We start from the raw sequence: 20,094 nt of genomic DNA, 5'->3' as shown, positions 1-20,094 counted from the left end.
GATCTATCTTGCCATTCATCAGAGCATCGTGGAGATAACTTTCGACTCCCTCACCCTTATGTAGATATACGCGAACATGACAGGACGGCGGTATGGGGAGAAAATGTCCCTCGGCAGCAATAAACTGATGTCTTGTTGCGCGCAGTTGCTAACAACGCCCGACAGGACAATAAACGCACGTTTTCGCGACCGCTTTTACACGTATAATGCGTGCACACTCATGTGTATACTAGCACGTGATAAGATAAAATTGTCACTATTTAAGTAACGATCCGAAAAAGCATAAAAAGCATTAAAAAAGAAATAAATATTGACCAAAAAAATATTATATTTTTTTAATATTATATTGATATTATATTCGTAATATTAAGAATTAATATTCCAAGTCACACACATTTTTTTTTTTTTTTTTTAATTATTTGTCTTCAATGTTCGATATAAATAAGTCTTTGTACAATCTATGATAAAAGTGTATAATATTCGTATCATTTTTTTCTCAAGAAAAAACAATCACTCTTAAAAAATAATTTAAACTATTCTGTGCACATCTGATAGCAGATCGTAATTATATTTAATGTACAAATTGGATCTAATCGGCGTCGTAGAGAGAGAGTAAAATGGTAACGAGAATTTTTTTTTCACAAAATTCCCGCTGACGTACCCCGTCAAGATAGACCAAGATAGACCGTAATCGGCCGACATTTAACATTTTTATTATCGAGTAAGAGAATGAGAGTTATTATTTCTCGCAAGTTATAACGAACGGAATGGCGCAATTACCAGCCACGGCTTTTCAATAAAATCCTCGTCATAAAGCCTGACTCGCAAAATTCACTTAACGCCTTTCTTGCATCGTAGCTGCTGCTGCTGCTGCTGCTGCAGCTACGACGTTGCACGATGACGGCCTGCGTCGATGACCAAGTTAGTTCGCTAATCAGCGCCAAGTTCCATACGGCGATGCAAACTTTCTTACGATCGGCGTAAAGCGCATGCTACCGGTGGCGATTACACGCTCCAGTATAATTGCTCGTTCGTTCTCGACCGGAGCCGTCCATGAATAATCATCCGTGAACATGCGCGCGCGACGAGTATAAAAAATCGTATAACGACGTAATCGGAATATTGGCACATTGCTATTATCGCAAATCCTAAACATTAAGCTAACAAAATCGGAATAATATAATTGACTACATATTGTATACATAAACATTGTTATGACCATTAACATAAAAGTTTAAAAAAATTGTTTAGTAAAAAATAATAAATAGAATAGAAGAGATGTAGGATAATTTTAAGTATGTAAACGTTCAAAAATATTTAAAACAAAGACTGGGGAGTCATAAACTGTTCTTTTAATAAATAAAATTGAAAGATCTCTCTCGGTGGAATTCTAATCTTTCTCACAATGTGATATATATATTCAAATAATATATTAGCATAAAATTCATGCTTCGCTAATGTAGCATCAGCAATAAATTCTTTGCAAATTTTATGTAAGATAAATCTTGATCGCTTAAGTATACTTATGCGTTACTTATATTCCTTTTTGAATGTTTTCAGAATTTATTTACGTGATTAAAATCTGCTTGCAAAAAAATCGCGATATAAATTCGAAGATATTGAAAATCCTAAGCTCCATCGGACATATGAGATGACGCGAAGCCGAGCCTGCACCGAAGTTACTAGTCACGATTATAGATTTTAACGTATAAGCGAAAGTATCGTTAAGAGGCTTCCGCTTTTTGCACGCCAAGCCTGATATCGCGTTAGTCTGCAAGGATGCAATATTTGCATCCATGCTAACACGTGCCAAGTGGTTTTGTAATACGACGCGAGGACGCGCCGGCATTCCGAAGGAAGCTGTTAAATCGATGGAATCCTCATTTCCTTGTTTCTTGCCGCGCACCAGGAGTAAACCGTAATGAAAATTTCAGTATTCTGTCGAAATGCATAAAATACCGACCGTGTCGAAATGCAACCCGCGGGTGGAACGCAAACAGGATCTATTGACTTCTGTGTTTATTTTCGTCGAGAATATTTTCACTCGTATTTTCCATCTATTATATTCCAACGAGGTAGCGGTTCGATATTTTTTTTGAGGATTTTTAAATATATATATATATATATACATTTTTATCTTACACACACATACTGTACATATAGAATTTAAAACTTCTGTGAGATATTTTCCTAAAAATATAGGGAACTATATTTATGCGATATTAATTACAATTTTAACAAGACGCGATACAAAAAAAAAAAAAAAAAGCTTTGCATATATATATTTAATCCGATATATCTATACTGAACCACAATATTCTAGTATTTCTGTATGCAATAATGATATAATTGAATAAGTGAGAAAGAGAGCTGTTCACTATTTTATAGATCATCACAAACACTTTATGAACATTTTTTCTTTTTTGTAGAAAATTTATAAATTTATATTTATAAGAAGATTTCTAAAATCTTTCCTATCTTGAAAATAAAATTTTTTATTTAAAACGTAAAAAAAAAGTTGTTAAATGTAAAAAGAAGTGTTTCGTGTGCCCAAATTACATCGATTAATCGCGGAAACCGCGATATCGCGATTTTACTCTCGCAATCTATCGCGGCACGTCTTGACGCACACCGGATATAAATTCCGGTGCGTCTCCCTTCGAGCCTTGCATTCTTTCCCCACAGATCCTTTCCCAATCCAGTGAGACTTACGACGGAATCGGCTAATGGTAAAACGCTGAATTGCGACTTCATTAGCCGCACGACTTTACGCTCGCCGTAATTCCGGCGCGCTCTGCGCTTCTCTTCTTCCATCTGCGTAAGTGTCCCGCCACGCCGCGGCACCCTCGCCCTACGAAGAGTGGCAACGAAAGGAGGAAGAGGTTCGACAAAAGAATGGTCGGGTACACGCACGTGAGGCAGGGGGCCAAGGGAAAAAGGCGAAGGGGAAAGACTCGAGCGAGACGGAACGTTGGTCGGACGATCGGTGCAGAGAAAAAGGATGAGAGGCAGCAGAGAAGATGAAGAGCATGCATGCGGTGACTTTCGACGAAGACAGAAGGCGAAAGAGAGACGGAGGAACCCACCGGGGGCACGGGAGGCAGGAATGAAAAAGGATGGAAAAAAAATCGGCCGTTCTATAGATCGCACGCCATGGGACGACTGGCCTCTGTCTCACTTTTCTTTTCTCTCTCTCTCTCTCTCTCTCTCTCTCTCTCTCTCTCTCTCTCTCTTCCGCTTCTTCTTTCTCTTCTTCTACTTGGTTCTGTTGTCCCTTTTTTTTTTTTATTTCTTCGATGTACAGTGCGTACAGTGCGCGTCGCAAACACAAAACATGTTATAATTTCTCGCAGTTCCTATATATCGTCTGTTTTCTTATTCCAACATACGTTATGCAAAACGCGTCGGAGTAAAAGAGATTTTTCAGGATGTTAACGGAAAATTATCAGAGATTATTATACCAGTAACTATTGTACAATTTCGAATATGGCAATTATTATTTAGTAATGTAGTTCACGTAAATATGAAAATTATTGTCAACCATTATCAAGATTATTCAAAATTTCATTTAATATGTGAAAAATATTTGTAACAAATTGAGGATATAAAAGTAAAAGGATTCATTCTAAAAATATTTATATACTTGTTCTCGTTATAATTGTAAAAATGCATCTGCGCTCAAAATGTTCTCCATTCTAATGCAATATAAGTGTAAATTCCATTTACATTACTTTAAATCTTTTTATCAATGCAATACATCGTTGGATGCCAATGTTTAATTCATTGCGTGAGTACGAGAAACGCAATTAAAGAAACCTCTCTCTCCCAATCCCTCGATCCTTCCGTTTGATTGAAATACGCAACCTTTCGCAAACGACCGAGTTTGCCCAAGTACTAAGGCGTCTTGAAAATCGCTCCCGACCTCCCATCCGTTCTGAGAGGGGTACTCATTATTTACATAGTGTCTCGCAAGCGAGATCTCGAGAACGCGGGACACGAAAAACGCGGGATCGTCGCCGCCGTTGTTGTTTCGAAGTTTTCGCGGGCGAGATAATAGCGGCTAGCACAATGCACCAGCACGGATTCCACAAGTTCCTCTGAATAAGAGAGCGCCTTTTCATTATCTCGACTGTACCCGGGTACAGTTTGTATCGAAGAAACCCGCGGACGCGAGAGGGATGGATGGATTGCCATCGGCCGAATCGGCTAAGGAACCAGAGTAAGGCGGGGGAGGGAAGGGACAGTCGGGAAGAGGAAAAAGGACCGAGACCCAGAGAGCTCCAAAGAATCCCGACAAGAGCACGAGAGAAGACGAAGAAACGACGAGGAGACAAGAAGAGAAGCGCGCACTAAAGAACGGACCGATCAGGCCGTGGGCCTGGCTCATTATAAATTTTATGACTGGTCATTTGGTCTGCCCGAAGCTTTAACGCGGATGCCGACATGCAAAGGGCGCATCACCGTCACGGCCGTGATGGGTCTATCGGCGGAAGTGTTCGTCGCGTTTAAATCCGCGACTCGCTGCGGTATCGCGGAAGTGGATTGACGCGTGTGTGGAGTTTTACGCAAACACTCTGGAGATTTTATATTTTAGAAACGCGACACCTGCGCACACACAACACTACTTGAAGATAAAAGGATAAATATTGCGCGTGTTAAAAAATTATTCCTACAAATTGAAATTTTTCCTCTTTTCTATTATATCTATATTTTAATTATTTTCTAACAGGCTATTTCTGACAAGTCTAAATCTCTCATTAGTTTTTAATTCGTAACTATTAAAATCTGATATAAAATATGATTGAAAAACTAACGATTGAATATTGAATATCTCACATAATTGAAATTTTTAACTATAAAGTAAATAGATTTTAGCAAACTGAAAAAATCTATTTAATTTAATAACATTTTTATAGCGATCAATACGTTGTAATATGTAACGATATGATGATAATGATGTTATAATAAAGAGATAATTTTGAATGCAGTTGACAAAAAAATCATATTTGATTATAGGCTTTAATTGATCTCATCGAGGTACAATGACCGCCGATTCTTCCTCAACGCCCTTTCCCAGTTCCTCCATTGACCTCGCTCGCTCGTTTCTTGCTTCCCTGGGACCGCCCGTAATAACCGTCTAATTTAATAACCCTAACCGAGAAACCGCGCGCACCCACGTTCGCGTTTGCTCGCGGAAAATTTCATTCCGATTTGCGTGATAGGTAGTAGAGGAATAGGAATGCCGCGTATGAGGAATTGAAGGCCTCCCATTGCTTTCACCCACCCCCGCGGACCCTCATGCAGCGCTGTTCTCCTTTGCCACCGTCATGGAATCTGAGGCTAAATTAACCCGCTATCTTAGAACGAAACAATTTCACGTAGCTACTTTCCGCCGTAAATTGACTTGCACGTACAACGCGTATGTAATAGAGCCGAGCGGGGCCCGAGATGCGAAGGTTCAGGGCCGCATACGGTGTTCTCGAAAAAAAAAAAAAAAAAAAAAAAAAAAAAAAAAAAAAAACCAGGCCGCTATAATTATATATTCCACGCTGTCTTTGAAAAATATAATTTTATCGTGTCTTAAGATTTTGAAGGAATCGTTCAAAGTTCAATTTTAAAAAGTATTTTCTGTTTTGTAAAGATTGGACATTCGCAAATGAATCTTTTTATAGAATCGACGGCAAGTTTAAAAATTTCGAAACAACTTTTTACTTTTTCAAAGCTTTACTTAAATAAGGTTTATGTAAAATTAACTAGAAAGAACGAGAAAGAGAGAGAGAGAGACATCTTCTTCCATCTAGTAAGAATGTCTTGAAATTTCATTTTTGAATAATTTAAGAATCTAATATTTGTATAATAGAAGGTATTGCCAAATTTTCTACAAAAGAAAATCGATTTAAAAGCAATTATGAAACAATTTCATTACTTTTCAACAGCTAATGCGATAAAACTTGAACACTATACAGTAGTATATTTTATAGTATGCGATATGTAAAGCCCTTTTTGCCTCATGAAAGAATTATAACATAAAATCAATATTTCTTTATCAATGTTAGATTTTTCACATAGAAAAATTTTATAGGCTTTTCTTGCAATCCTTTAAACACGCGGCCCTGTGCGACGAATGTATCCATCTCCATTCTTTAGCCAATCGCACCGTGTCAGATTACTCGATCTTTTATGCCTCAATTATCATACCAAGCCGTTATTAAACTCGCGCCGGGCGTACCTACTGCTCCCTGTTGTGTTCCTTCCGCTTAACAACATTCGGTAGCGACCGCATTTCCGTGCATGCGAATGAAACGCATGCGGAAGGAAGGCCGAACGTTTATCGCGCGCGAATTATGCAGTACGATCAATCGCGATTTAAATAATTGCACAAATATCTGGACGAAAATAAATAAATATATAAGATCGATCACTTAACTCTTTCGCGACATTTCGCTCTTTCAATTATAATCGATAATCTATCGCATCTCCCGCAAGAACAATCAGCGACGCAAGTTAGAGGCTGTTTTCAATTTTAGTCGACGCGGAAAGAAATCCTCGTCGAGGATCGATGTTGCACGCGAGAGATAGGAAAAAGGCTCTTATGGGGGTTGAGAATTTTTTTCCGGTCGATCGATTAGAATATTGTTCATTTGCTCCCTTTGTCTTCACGCGACACTCCTTTCTCTGATATTTATAGAACGAGCTTTGCTACCTGTCTAAGTTTCTGCGCGCATAATAAAGGAATAAAAAGCGGATGAGGAAATGATACTGTAGTTTCTCGTAGGCAGACTTAAATCGATTAGCTACGAAACAAAAGAATAATATTTCAAATCTATTGCTACCCTCAAGATTTCTAAAGCACATCAATATCTTGAAATCTGTTTTCTTAAAACTATAAAATCTTCCATAAAAGAATTTGGTTCTACAATTTTTATTCACACATTCTTTCGTATAAGATTATTCTTTTTTTAGTAATATTGTTAATACCGTAATGTATTTATTTATATTTCGATACATAGAAAAATATTAATCAATATTAATATATTCACGCATGAAAAATAATAGTAAATTTTTGCAACTTTACATTATATATTGCACAGAGCTTTGAAAAAAATTATGTAAAACAAGAGGGGAAAACTTTTACTTTATCGGCAAATTACCGTGTGAAATTGCTATCGAGACTGAAGCAAAGTATCGTCATTTACGCCGCGTTAAATAGCATGTATTCCGCGTGCGTGAACTTGTCGCGGACTATAAAATTTCCAAGAGCGCACAAAGATGTGCCAGGAACGTAGCTGGGTATCGTTACGATCGATTGGCTGTATAAAAGGCTTCCCATTCCCTTTAATAAACTCATGTGTCGACCTGGTTTCCTTTTTCACGAGAAAGAAGTTAAATCAGAAGGAAACAATTAGCCGAGATAATGCAACATCGCGATGAAATATTAATCTATCTAAAACTTGCTTAAGTATACAAAATATACATATAGATATATATATATAATATGCGGATATAAAAAATATTTTTGTTATTTTTATTTTATATTTTTCCTACTGTTGTCCATGGAATGGTATATTATCCTAATTACGTAAATGGATTGTTATCACTTATAGCAGTCATCGCCTCTTATCGAGTTATTGCGAATATTTTTGTCAGTTTTTTTGTCATAAATCTTCACCATTCTCGCACTCACACGCGCACACATACGTGTTCTCGATTGAACGATAGCCCCTTTGTTACTTTTTTTTGCTCCCCTTCTTCGCCTGTCCAATCTTTTTCCTCGAGATAGAAAAATCGAGATCGTTACCGCGGCGTATCGGGAACGAATTGATCTCAGCTCCTTTTTTTGCGTCTTAGGTTGGCCACTTAACCCTTTCCTCCAAGAAGAATTGACGTGTTTGAGAATTTCGGGACACGGAAGAGCTTATCATACATGGAGAATATAAAGTAGCGGAGATTCGCTCAGGTATCTCCTGATCTCCTTTGACCGATGCAAACGAAGCTAATTCGCTAATTTATTATACATAACATTAACTATTCTTATTTAGAATTACAAGCCTATTAATCATTTCTTAATTGAACTTAATTGCCGATGTTAATTATCTTGATTTTTATTAGAATCTGATTCAGAATTAAAATAAGATATAAGAATATAAGATGAATTAAGTAGATTTCATCTATGAAAAAAAAAAAAAAAAAATTTGCATTTAATATTAATATAGAATTCTCTATAGTTACTAGAAAAATACTCCTCTAGATTCGCGAACGCAGTCAATGCCAATTAATATTTATTTCGCGCGGTCAAGCATCATATTTTCAATATTTTTCATCTTTATTCCGATATTGATTTGGCAAATGCATCTTCTGTAATTATAATTCTTATTAATAAACTATTAATGAACTATTAATATTAATTCTTATTAACGAGCTAACGTTGCTTATTATGCTACGACCACACATCAAGCACGACGTCATAACGTCGAAGCATTTGTTTTATTAAACAATAAGCTAGAAAATATGCGCTTAAATGATTATGTTGTCACGACGATCTCTTATATTCTGTTAATCCATAGCTATCGTTTTAAATTATCCTGATATTTTTTTGTCTTCTACGCAATCATCTTCATATCCTTTATTTTAGCAACCATCAGAATAATCAATATTATTCTGTGGCTTGCAAGAAAATAAGATATATGGTATATCTTAATGTGTGAGTTGTATTTTTTTAGATAAAAGATATAAAAATAAATTTAAATAAACCAAATTATTTTACAACTCGAGATATGCAAAATTAGAAATAATAAAAGTTACATGTAATAACTTAATCATTCACAAATTTTACGTTTTTAATTATCACAGACATTTTTAATTATCTTATATTTTCAATAATATTGTTTATTTTTATAAAGTTAATATGCAGATGGATATATTGGCATCGATAATGGATGAGTAAATTATTTTTATATTCATTAAAGGATTAAGTTGGAAATGTGATAGAAAATAAATCGTCGTATAATTTAAAATACGGAACTCACTTCAAAAATGAAATGTTTTATGATCATGTTTTAAAACGACCATAAAAAAAATGCCAATAATCTTTTTTATTTATGTAGGAATAATCCGTAAAAAATAAATTGAAAATTGTTCGATTATTTATCATTTTTATGAACGATTCGTAAAAAAGATATTAAACGAAAATTGTCGCTTTTAATATAAATGAAGGTTTGGTATACTCTCTGATAGACTTAAAACACAACGTGCGCTGGTATCGAAATATAAATATTCGCGACACATCAGCCTGAATTCGCGATACAACATCGTTACGAGTGCCAATGTAATTGCAAATATTCATATCTGTACGAAAATGATTTTCGCGTGCGGATAGCTCGGGCGCAAAATTCGCGGTTTCCGCCCGTTCGATATATTTCGGAATTACAGCATCAAGGGCTGATGTGGTAGGATGGCAGTGTTGTAATTCGATTATAGATTCCATTGACGTTGAGTGTTATTAACGTTGTTATGCAAGCAATACGGTCGCATTACGGGCGATTCGTGATATCGAGCGGAATTATTAAATAGCTAGAGCCCATTGCTCCATTCCCCACGTGCAAGTGTTTTATTTCTTCGATTGTTTCCGTTAACGGTAATTTTGCGGAGAACAATGGGTTACACCAGCATGCATAATTTAAGTATCAAACAAAAGGACTACGAATTAATTACTAATTTACTCAGTGACCATTTTCGTGTAAGAGATATTTTAATTCACATCCCATTATTGATTCCAGATAATTTTATGCTCAATTTATAATCGACTTTTTATTCGAATAAAATATAATTGTAATATATCGACGCTACAAATAACTACGCAAAATATACGTTCACAGAATGGATAGGGAATAATATAGAATGCATCATTATTACGGAGATAAATAAACGAATTTCACATATAACAAGTAAATAACTCACCTCATGGTTGCTTTGCCTCGCACGATGCCACCATCAAGCCTCCTCTTCCTCCTCCTTCCCTTTCTCCTTCTCTCTTAAATTGTTCATCCTTTTTTTTTTTCACTCGCGAAAACAAAAACTACGATCAATCAGAATATAATGATCGCGGTACTTTGGATAGCACTTCCGATATTAATCGCATACGATATACATTTCATTATGTTGCTACTGAAACAATGAGAAAAATATGTTTACATGATTTATTCGATTAAATTAGGTTAGAATTGGTGCAGCCAATTTCACACAAATAATATACATTCTGGTTTCAGAGGACGATTACTATTGCATCTACTATATTACGTTAAAACGTAATTGATACACCAAAATATAATATACACGTAATCGAAGAATAAATATATAAGTTAAAGTTATATCCGGATAATACAATATGTGTTTGCTTTGCTGACTATTCCGCGCGATAGATTTCGATCGAATGTAAATCAAATAAAGTAAACGTTTTAATTACGATATTGCGTGATAGTAAGCAATTCGAGTTCATACCTATTTAAGATAGGATGTAACGTTCAAAAATATACAATCAAGATTCGGTAGTATCGTAAATCGTGGGAAATACTTGCCTGAATATGCTTACGAATCGCGGAAGTTGATGAAATCTCGTGGACCGAGAATCTATAATGGTTCGTAGGTAATGTGATCGCGTTTGATATCTTTTAGCACTTGTCGTGACCGTATTTTGAAATATGATACGACCTCAGACCTCTTTCTCTCTCTCTCTCGCACTTTCTGTCTCTCGCGCGTACACACTAAAGCTGGGAACACATACTTTTGCATAAGCGCATAATCACAAGCATAAGGAAATTGATTGGTCCATTTCCTTATGCGTAACGAAATTGACCAATCAATTTCCTTATGCTTATGGTTATGCGTTTATACAAAAGTGTGTGCTCCCAGCTTAACCTTTCCCGTTGCGAGACTTGCGCGCGAATGGCAGGATCGCGAGCCGCGGTGTACGTAAACAACAGCGCTGGTATGCGCCGCCAAAAAAAAACAGCAACAGTCACGTCACGTTAGTGCGACAAAATATTATATACATTACGAGGTCAATATTTATTAGGGAATATTCTTGAACTGTTGATATCGATTATTAGTAAGCAGTTGATGTATCGTTTCTTTTTATTACTGAAATCATTTGATTCTGCGATTCGTGTATTACTACGCGTACTGTCTCTTCCTCTCTCTTTTTCTCTTCCTCGTTCTCTCTTTCTCTCTCTCTCTCTCTCTCTTTCTCTCGATGCAAAAGTGATTTCGTTTTATCGTAACCTTCACGAGGCTAATAATTACTTTTGTGTAAGTATAAATGGAATCTAATATATCTCAGCTTCTATTAATTGGCTCTCCTGTTTCAAATTCAGAGAGAAAGAGAGAGACAGAATAAAGAAAGTTCAGTAATACATGAATCGTAGAGAATCGAATGATTTCAATAATATAAAGAATCGTACGATACGTCAACCGCTTATTAAGAATCATAATATAAAATTCGAGAACAGAATATTTTTTATAAATTTATTTTGTAATCTATTAAATAGTAACGGGCAAAAAAGAGAAAGAGAGAGAGAGAGAGAGAGGGGCAATATATTGTGTTGCATGTTGTCTGATGTATACCCCCGTTCATATATACATATGTATATATCGTGACTATGACTGCGATCGAAAAGACGTTAAAAATGCTTCGAAGCATTTGACTGACCAATCAGGACAAAAGGAGTAAAAATTTCTTTTTTCTGATTGGTTAATACAATGCTTCGAAGCATCTCTAGTGTCTTCTCGACCACAGCCTTAGACTGCGTTCCGTTTCATGCATGACGCGCATGACTCATTATTTATCCTTGTGTAACATTCGGCGAACAACAAGGATAAGTAACGCATCATACGCATGAAGCATGCAACGAAACGCAGCCCTGGTCATTCGTGCGGGAAATATCGCATCGAAAAGATTAGTGTTAGTTAAGCGCGAGGTGTGTGTCGCGTTATCTTTTAAATAGCTTTTTATATACTCGAGTCGCTTAAAAGTATAAAAATATACTCGATGATATTTTTGGTTATCAACAAGACATCACGAATACAATAAGAATAGACTTTGAATGGAGCGTTATATCACCGCTTAATTAGCAAGTAAAATCATATTTAATTATAAATTGTAATATTAATATAGTAATAATATATCAATTGCCCGATAAAAAATTGACCATTATTATACGTCGATAATTTGTTACAATGTGTACATTACGTGATTTGTTTAATCGACATCTCTGTTGCGCGAATACTTTTGGTTGTTATATTATAGAGATATTTATATACATATATATCTTGGATTTTTTAAATTTTTGATTTTTCATATTTTATACAAGTTTATATATAATTTGTTCTTTTTTTTTTTCAGAAATGTATTTTGTTAAATATCTCTTTGAAAAACGAAAAATTTATTAATAATAATTTTATTTAACTTGCCATCACCTCGAGCCCGAATGGACTATATTTGATTCGCGATAATTGCACGTAATTAAAATAATTAAACTTAAAAATTTTTGAGTTTTTGAATTTTAGAGAGAAAAAGAAAGATTTTTTATACCGAAGAAGACTAAGCACGGTCGAAACGTTTATATATTTACGTTTTTATATTTGATTACTTAGGAATTTTTTAATATAATTGACACCTATTTTTGCTCGTTAGTTGGTCCAGTACAATTCTTTATTTATTGCAGTGCAAGATACGAGCCACTATCTTTATTTTATTAGAAAAAAAAGAATTTTATTTTGCATTTTATCAAAAAGCGAGAATCTGCCTAGTTGATTATGTTACTTCTTTTACTTTCAATTTCGTACAATGAAATTGATTTTATATAGATAAATTGTATAATGATTATTAAAAATAATATATTTTTCTTACAAATACCTTTATATCGCATGCAAATATTTCGATCTGCTTACTACTAGTAAATTTTAAATTTTTACGCTGAGAACGTTGCAAATGTTAAAAAGTCGTGAAAAAACAGTAAAAATTGATTACATTTTATGAAATAAAATATCAAGGGATAAATTAAAGATTAATTGCTGCTACAGACAATTGATAACGAGCACTCAGTTTTATATATTGGAGTAAACGCGATATTTGCTATCCTTGTTGCTCGATGATCCGCCAGCTTCAACATTAAGAGGCTCGTTATTATTCCTAGTTATTAGTCATCGGAGCTGCAAAGTGCAAATTCATCATAAATTACAGTCAATGTTGGGGTGAACAATTATTTACAGCCGATTCATGCATACGTATGATGTACATTTGCGATCCAGCTTCTGCGAATGACTCTCATAATCATAAAATTCTAATCAGGCAATTATTAACGCAATATTTTCATGCGAAATTATGTTAAACCTAAAGCACGCTCGCGAACTCTCGTGCATCGTAAACCGAGTATAATCATTAAATCGGAAATGTACTTGCGCAGATTTTTTCTTATGATTAGATGGTGCGCAATTTTATGCATCTCGCGGCTTAAAAATAAGTTAAAGATAATTAATTGTTTTGATATAATATTGGAATGTTTATAAATCCGGTTTTAATGTATGTGAAAGGTAGATTCGTATAAAAAAAAATTTAATTTTTAAGAATTACGTAAATATTTCTTTATTCAGCTAATAAAAACAATTTTCTCGAAACGTGTGATAAAACGACATTAGGAAAATTTTCAGCGTCAAATTAAATTCTCCTGCGAAACGGTGAACGATCTGGATCGCTTATAAAAAAAAAAAAAAAAAAAAAAAAAGATTAACGGCGGAATCCGACAAGGTTGAAAAGAAAGGCAGCTTATTTCGCGCAAGATAAGCGTTAGAGCGGTACGAAATAAACGCCTTTCCGTAGATGATAGCGATTCCGAGCGAACGAACTATCGCGAAGGGAGCATTAACGGGTGGAAAGCGTGGGAAGAAAAGCGGAAGGGCCGAGGCTGTGTGTGTATGTGCAGTAAAAGAGACATCAGAAACCTATTTCGAAGTGGCGCGGCACGATTTTCTACACTTACTCGTCCATCACGCTGATGAGTTTGCAGGCGGCACAATGCCTCGTAAGAACTCGGCGAGATAAAACTGAAAAACCTTTGCGAGCAATCTGTAATCCGCGCGATAAATATTTCGTATATGTATATACGTGTTTTACAGTGGACACAAGAAGAGAGATTCGCATGAGAGCGCACATATTAATCGTTGACCGCACGTTACTTTACTTTATTTCGTTATATTTTATTTTATCTCATTTATCTCTCTTTCTCTTCCGCTTTCTCTTTCTCTTTTCTAAGTTTTTTTTTTTTTTTTTTTGAACTTTTTAATATCCAGTCATTTTTAACTAAAAATTATGTTTTGCGTTAGTCAGATACATGGTTTGCTATAATGGTATAATATAATTTTTTTCAAGTGTATATTTCTTTTAAATTAAAAGCCGCATCAAAAAATTTATGTAACTAAGAAAAAGGAAAAGTAAAATCAGTAGATTGTCTCCCCAAGAATGAAATAAAAGAAGAACGAGATATTTATACGAGTCGATAATCTCCGGATGTGTGTGTACATGTATGTAGATCACACTTTTTTTCATTTTCATCGGCACTCTTATAGTCCTTGGTTATGTCCCACTTTCACTTTTGATGCAAATTTTTACCCTCAGGCACGATATTAAGGAGTCGGTAAATGGCATCATTTAATATTGAGAACAGTTGCCAGATCACGTTCCATGAAGGTTTTTACATTGATAGCTGACGATTGCACATATATCGAAGAATTTTTTTGCAATTTTACAATTTATATAAAAAATTATACAAAGGGAACGGTATATATTTTTTCATAAATAACAATTAAGAACTACCACTTATTTTATTAGAAATATGATTACCCGGTAATAATAAACTCATTTATTTTTCTTTACTTTTAAGAAAAGATTTTAAAAGATAAAAGCAGTTATATCATACTATACTATATGTGATAATTGCTTTTTCTTTTTTCAAATACGTTACAAATTTATACTTTATTATAACTCTAATTTTCTTTTTAAATGTGTGATTAATATATTTATTAATTTCACTTTTTAAATAATTGTCTTTTGCCAATTGATGACATTAAAGAGGAAATATAATCAAAGACATATAACATCAATTTTCTAAACGTCCGATACAAAATTCTATAATTCATATTTCTCATATTTTATGTTGAATACGAAATGTTGAATACGTTGATTACGAAATATTTTCTCATATTTCTTCAAAAGTCGTGTCTTATTGTCGCAACCAGACTGGTTCGCTTCCGTTGTTTAAGAGACACTCAGTCTGCAAACAGTCAATCATAGGTCCGAGGGTGACTTCTGGGGTGGAAGACAATTCGCACAGCCACTGAATATTATCCTCTCTCATTGTACCGCGCTGCACGTCGTCATCTCCGGCGAAAAGCAAGACGGTCCCCTGCCAATTTATCGCTGCGATACCCGCCGTTGTTTTCCTTTCTGAAGAATACCTCAACAGGGGTAGCGAATGAATGAATGAATCCTCCCCCTTTCGCTCCTTTATCTCTCAACAAACAATCGGTCGCAGAAATTTTCTACCGATATGATACCACCATATCTCACCAAATCAACCATCGTTATCGATTAAAAAAATCTAGACTCTTCGAAATATGTTTGCATCATGCAGAAATTATACACAGTCAAAATCAGTTTAGGGATTTCGCATGATGATTTCAATGAAGCGTTAAAATTCGATGCATTTCGCGTTGCAGATGAAACTTATCGCGTTACGATTATCCGTTCGGTCGATGAACCTACGGGCTACAACGGGAAGCAATCTCAGACGACGAAGATCTGCTGTTTTCAAGGATAATTAAGGATCTTCCGAGCGCCTGCGACCCTCTGATACGAGACAGAAGTCAATTAATAATCCTTTGTGGAGAAGCCAGTTTGGTCCTCCTTATAGGCGACTGTATAATATCCTGACGCCGACGACAGCAGCCGCCGCCATTCAGGATCGGCATCAGGACAATGGTTCCTTAATCCTGAAATTTTTTCCAATTATCCCAGTATGCGGAAGCTGCCGCAAGCTAATTAAACTTATTCCAAAATTTGCCGCAATTTCTTTCGCAAACATTATTCATTGTTAAGCGGTTGGCCATTGGATGGACCACCGAATTATTCCGCAGGGATTTAGATCAAGAGATCGGGAAATTCTTTAGTCTAAGAAGATTCTCGCTTCCTTTATGATTCAAAGTGAAGAAGGTCGCATTCCCGTGTGAATGTCGATTCCCGACATTTCTATCATGAATTGGCGTAAATTAAGAAAAAGTTAAATGAAAATCTGGTTTCTGAGCAATTCATCATAATTATTTATATTTTCTGAATAATAAAAAATATATATATATATATAGAATAATTCAATTATATAACATTAATTTATTTCATTAATAATAAAATAAATTATAAGAAAGGAGAAACATAGAATTATAAATAATTATAGATTAAGTTATTTTAACAATAAAAATATTTCACTTCTTATTTGCAATTTTGAATTTCGAGAAACTACAAAAGAGTTATTCTACTTATTTATTTTATCTTTTCACAAAAATAACTATTTATAAACGAGAGACTTGGATTAAGCTTTTACAATGCTACTGACATATAGGAAATTTTCCTACGTAATGGAAAATAATTTCAAGAACGCATTGGACTTTTGCTGTAGAATTAAAGATACATTGAATTAAAAATACGCTAACAAACTGTTCTTATGCGATAAAGCTGAAAATTGTACCGTTAAAATAAAAGAAGGAAAAGAAGAGATGAGCCTCCAAGCCTTTAAGGACCTTTTTATCTGCCATGCAATAGATCCTGATGGCCGTCGAATAAGCGTTTCGTAATAATTTCAGGGGCGTCGAACCGGATAATTCCCAAGTGCGTCGAGGCGCCAAACGCGATTATGTAGCGCAGCCGGAACTGGATATTCCGCGATAATAAAAATTGAATGGCCGACGCCTGGCCGTCGAAGATACGAGCGTAATTACGACGAGCACTCAATTCCAAATCGTCGTATGCATACGCGCGCGTATGTGCGCGAGTGTGTGTCAACAATCGCTTACCCTTCTACTCGCGATAAGCACCGTCCATATCGTGCGTAACAATTTTACGCATTAATTAGCAGACTCCACAATAAAAACATTTTTTTCGAAAAGATATTATAATGAACATGGAAATTAACTGGTTTTTGCTTACTTATTGTTAGTTGTTTATATTGACTATGGTAATATTTTGAACGACTGTTAATTGGATTTTGCTGATATGTATATTGTTAATGTAACAGGAAATGACAGATTAAAAGCATCAAATCTTAATGAATCAAAAAGAATGATATAAACTCCTTTATATATAAAAATCAGAGATTTTTTAACACATTAAGATACATATATTATGTATTGATATTATATAATATCGTTATCTATCGATACGATTTTAAATCTAGTTGTCATCTGAATTGAAATTCTATTGAAATGCTTCTCATAATTGGTTATTTATTTATTCATGATCAAAATACCGCTTTTCGCGATTTGCAACAAACCGAAAGTGACAAATTAGTATTGATTCGAAACGAGAATGAAATAGATCGGAAACGAACTGGTTGTAATCGTACGGTGTTTATTAACGTCGCCAATTAACACGCCAATAATTTCAAGCTACAATGAGCAAATTGGTTTTCAAATTTTTAATCTTAATTACGAGTTATCTTTATAAAATGCAATAGTACCGATTATCTCATTGATATTATTTGTTTTTGTTTATAAATATGGTAAATATTTATTGTTATTATAATATAACGTTAAAATATTTCTCTATACTCTTCTCCCTTTTTATTTATATATGTATGTTATAGAATCTTTGCTATTATATAATAATATCAGATATAACACAATTTTTTTTTGTATATAATATAATAAAAATATATTTTCTATATATTTAAGGATAACTAAATGAAAAAAAAAATCAAAAGAGATAATTAAATATATTGTAATGATAAAAGGCAAAGAAAAGGGAAAAAAGTCTTATTAATAGAATAAAATAATAATATGGTAGAAAGAGATAGTTAGATTCAGTTTAATTATTGAAATTTTTGATAATATTGTTTAATAATTGTAACAATATGACAGCAATATAAACAATTGCAAGACATTTAAGTTATGTTATTTAATTATTTTAACAGAGAGAGGAAATCTTGATTGTTCAAGACTTTTGCATAAGGGGTTATTGTTTAATCGACACAGTAAAAAGTAGTCGAAAACGCGCTTACCTTTTCCGCAATAAGTAATTTCACGTTTTACAACGCATTCTGGCTGACTAAAGCTAAATTGCATTCGTTACGGCGTCGTAGATACGCGTCACCCTAAAGTTTTCTACGACGGGCCACTTACAACTTTGTTACAACTTCCTCGTGCGGATGAGAAGTTATTTTTCGAATTTACCGATTTTCGACTTTACAATATGTGAAATTAGAGAAATCAATACTAATGAAACAGAGCTAATCAGAAATTTTATATAAAAAATTTTTCATTTGAGAGTAAATGAACATCAAAATTGATAACGTACATTTTTTATATTTAATATATTTTTACTGTATATTACATTAAATATATACATATAAGTATACATACATATATATATAAAGTATCTTTTATATTATAAAATTATATTAATTTTTTATAAAATAAATTCTATAGAGAAAAAATATATTTATTCTTTACAATACTTACATCTCTTTTTATAAAAATTATCATAATTTTCTGAAAATCTTGTAATTAACAAAATTAAATTAAAAGGCTATATAAATATATATAGCTATAAATATAAATAAGTTCTTACTATAGAAAATTTATTAAAAATGTTATAAAATAAAAAATATTTGAAAACTGTTGTATTTATATAACATACATATATTAGAGGTATAGAACAATAAATATATATGTAGAGTGGTGCATATCATTTCTTTATATCTTCCATTTTTTTGTATCAGTGAGTTTATACATCATTTATCACTCTAAGTTTTACAATCGTGTCTAGTTTCTAAACTCAAGAAAAAAGGAATTTTCTTAAAAGGTTCCCGTGTACGATGGTTTCCAATTGGTTGATCGTACGGTGGTATTTCGCGTCGGTAAACTTTTCTCGATGCTCGAAGGCAACGCGACAGATTAAGGGTGGCCGTAAACATGCTCGGCAAATATCAGGCCGCGCGTCTCGGCCTTAAAAATAACAGACTTTTCTGAAAGCTCGACAGGCACATTGGCGCGTCAGCCACTCGAATATGAAAGGGAGACACACTGGAAGGAACGCACTATCCTGTGCTTTGGATGCTGTGCAGGTGTTATGATACCGCGCGTTTACGTGTTTGCTTTCTCATGCCAAGTAAAAAAATCACGTTCGCGATGACCGTCACGAAATTGACGACTCACCGCGATGCCAATGCACACAAAAACATTACTCTATTGATTAATTATGTATAAAACATCTAATCTGGCCCATTATACTATATCTTTGCCTTTTTTCTCAATATAATTCTTATTAACGCAATTAAAAATATTTAATTTTAAAAGTATTTTTGCAACAAAAGGTAAATTTTGATGATGAGTAAAATTAACACGATAAATATTGAATTATTTAACAAAACAAATTATAATTGTGACATTAAATTAATAATTTTATTTAGTTTAGAAATGATAATTATTTCAATTTTAGAAAGATATGTTAATGTAAGAAAAAGGGAGTATATATTCATAATTGGATTTATGTATCGACATCATCAATCTTCATTCACAATTCTATTAAAGTATCAAACAAATCCATCTTGATGAAGGCTATAGAAATTTTATTGATTCAACTCTCGGAGTTGAATCAATAAAAGTCGTTCCCGGGTTGATATGAAACGAGTTTTTTTCCTTGACACAGATTTAAAATCCTTGATTGCGATATTTTCAATTTTAACAATTTACATTCACTTGTATTATTTAAATTATTTTTATACTTTTTGTACTTATGTAGCAAAATTATAGTATAGATACCTCGCTACAGAATGC

The 20,094-nt window shown here is 33.9% G+C and overlaps 1 protein-coding gene across 1 annotated transcript in view; it reads right to left on the bottom strand.

The window, feature by feature from the left end:
- LOC138940022 (latrophilin Cirl) overlaps positions 1-10,025 on the bottom strand; it is a 517,985-nt gene extending 507,960 nt beyond the window's left edge. Inside the window, exon 1 of the mRNA XM_070308486.1 lies at positions 9,958-10,025. The gene's annotated coding sequence lies outside the window, so the exon portion shown is untranslated. The remainder of the gene's footprint in view (positions 1-9,957) is intronic.
- Between the last annotated feature and the right edge of the window lie 10,069 nt (positions 10,026-20,094).

This window comes from Polyergus mexicanus, unplaced genomic scaffold (genome assembly GCF_030449975.1).
Source record: "Polyergus mexicanus isolate NDT 795.1 unplaced genomic scaffold, iyPolMexi1.0 SCAF_15, whole genome shotgun sequence".
Classification (NCBI taxonomy): domain Eukaryota; kingdom Metazoa; phylum Arthropoda; class Insecta; order Hymenoptera; family Formicidae; genus Polyergus; species Polyergus mexicanus.
The sequence above is the reverse complement of the archived record's forward strand: the minus strand, read 5'-3'. Positions and strand labels throughout refer to the sequence as shown.